This window comes from Bactrocera oleae, chromosome 2 (genome assembly GCF_042242935.1).
Source record: "Bactrocera oleae isolate idBacOlea1 chromosome 2, idBacOlea1, whole genome shotgun sequence".
NCBI lineage: Eukaryota > Metazoa > Arthropoda > Insecta > Diptera > Tephritidae > Bactrocera > Bactrocera oleae.
Window position 1 is genome coordinate 88,664,527 of NC_091536.1, and position 3,076 is coordinate 88,667,602.

Below are 3,076 nucleotides of genomic sequence, written 5' to 3' on the forward strand. Positions count from 1 at the left end.
AATTATATTAATAATAAATCAATCTTTTAATTTAATATTTAAAAATGTTAATATTGTTTGTAAAGCTAATTTCTCTTTATTAAAAAAAATAGATTTGTTATATACAATATAATTTTCTCTATTCTAGCAATAATTGAACCACCCTAATGGACGTGGGTATTTATTGTAGTTCTCTTTTCGAGAAATTCATATTGTTGCATCTTTCCTGTGACGTCGCACAAGTTTACTACAACATGCGTTGCATGTTTTACGACTATTTTATATCTTACTCAACATAAATTGTAAAAAACATTAGAAATTATGTGATTTAAAATTTTGTTGCAGAGAAAGGGCGTGGCGTGAGAAGGTAGCATAGAAAATTGGTGTTGTAATGTTATGTATTTGCTGCGCTAGGTGCGAGTGGAAGTTGACGACAGTAAAAATAACCGCGTGAAAAAAAAGTCAAGCGTATTAGCGTACATAGAGTGCAAGTATGTTATAGATTAAAAAAAAAATAATAGTTAAAATTTTATAAATGTTGTTATATCACCCATGTTTGATATATTTTTGTGACCATAAATGATATTGCCAAAAATTGGTTTTATTAGTTCGAGAGTTGTATAGCGCTTATATAGTGTTCGAAGGTCATTTCTAGTATTTGACCATTGCGACTGCGTCTTTCATTTTGATTATATTCGCACTGCTTGCCAACATAGTCGGTATCTAACTGTTTGTTTATCATCTTGGGCCATTGACAATTATATTTCTCAAGTGGTTAGGTAGTTTTTGACATTGAAAATACCAACATTTTTTGTTTTGGTTAAACGTACATATTAGGGTCAGAATAACGCTATTCAATTGCTTAAATAATAAGAAAACTAAATAAAAAGTTTTTTTGTTCAATCCGCTGTTGAGTTGGAGTGTTCGAGTCTGTGAACAGAAAAGCGTTTTTCTTGAAACTTCATATTTCAAAACTGGCGACGAACTTAGTCCAAACTTAATTTACGTGTTCACTTCAAATTTCAACTGTAGCTTCTCAATAATATTATCTAAAATCATGCTAATTTTTTTGTTATTAAAGAAAATAGTTGGTTAATAATTTATTGCTGGTTTTTCGGTGAAAAATTTAACCTTTTTCGCAGGTCCGCCAGTTTGCGAAAAACTCAGAAGTAAAGCTAAAAACATACGTACTTAAGAAATTAATATCAATAAACGACATAAAAATTAAGAATCAATAAATATATTTACACAGTTACTAAATAACCACAACTTATAAATAAATATCAGCACAAAAGCCACATTTGAAAATCGCAATAAAATTCCAAACAAGGAATACTTAATTCTCCGAGTTAATAAATACAACCATAATACCTACATTTTCTGCATATAAACACATATTTATGTGCGTAATAATTTTCTAGTCTCCGACTCAGTAACAAATCACAATAGCTTATAGCTTCAACATTTTTTGATCGGTTATTTAGTTTTCAACAAACCATTGCTTGCAAGCTAAGCACCAAATGAAAGACTTAAGCCACAAACCCGATTTCATGTGATTAATTTATTAAAATGTGCTTACGAGTGCAATGCCTTACGCCGCATTGCGCAAAAATATTATGACAAAACAAAAAAGACAACTTGAAGCTAATTTCATCTGCAACTCGAACCGGTTTCATTGGCCACTCGCATGGCGACAACGTGAGCCCCGGCACCGTCAACGCTGTGGCAACTCTACATTGACTGGCGTCACTTTGTCTCCGTTGCCATCATAATCTCGTCAGAGTGCCGGCGTCTTGCGAAAAGCACCACAAACGCATGCAACCGTAGTACTTGAACCTATTTACGGACCAACCATATGCACTTTTGTTTAAATTAAGCGTGAGTGTGTCGCGTTGTGTGCATCTGTTTAGTTATATATGCCGCTTGATTGCCGTTTGAAATTTCATCAGACGGATTGACTGCATTTAGATATAGCTGAAAATTGTGTTTGAAATAAAGAGGAATTAATTACTTGTCACAGAGCAACACAAGCACAGAGTTCCATTTATATTATATAAGCAAGCATACGAAGTATACCGCATATGAAATAAACTCATAGCATATATGAATAATACAAGAAAATACATTAGTTTTATATTAGTTTCATATATTTATGGTATATATATAGATAAGGCCTCTCTCTTAAACCTTGTTTCCATTAAAAAGCGTTTTATTCTTTTCACAAACAAATGAATGTGGATTAGTCTACATATTTGTAGAACTCGAAGTATTTTAGAGCATGTCAAGAATCGTCCCAATACATAACATGCTTAACTGTGGAGTTTCCTACATATTAATTCCGGCCACTAGGAAAATCTGCGCCGCCAAGTTTGCTGATTAGAATCGATTGTTTTTATTCGCCCTTGGTCTCTGGTGCGTATCAGTGCATCTGTGTTTTGTCGACAATTACGGAACATAGCAGAAACTCCTTCAGATTGTATTCAAATAGCGTCAAATGTTGCTGTGAAGTCATCTCACAGTAGCGCCGACACCTTTCTCTTTTCGAATATTTCTTACATGATATCAGCCACGCAACTTCTTAAAATGTGTACGGTCTCACCTATCTCGTGCATGTTCCATCGGCGGTCAGTCAGTTAGGGATCATTGACTGTTGTTATGTTAACCACCGTGGTAGTGATTTTCAAGTCACTTGGGATTATTTGATCAAAAATTGAGGTTAAATAAATTTTTTACGGACGCCACCGAAGCACAAGGATCACCGTATATAGCATCCAAACAAATTTTATTTCGGCTGAAATAGAGAGTTAAAGTTTTCCATATCTGCTATATGCAGTTATATAAAAATACCGGGTAGTGTTAGAAATTACACTAGGCTTAAAAAAGTTCATAAACTAGTGAGTCCAAAAGTATATTTCTGTATATTAATAAATATGCTTATTACTATACTCGTATACTTATTGATTTGTCCATGATATCGATTTTAACTATATATGATCAAATTAATTTGTTTCTTAATAGTTTTGTGAAGGGATCCTATCTCGAAGGGTTCCTATCGATGGTTCGAATAGCATTAATATACTACTTTACTTGACATCAA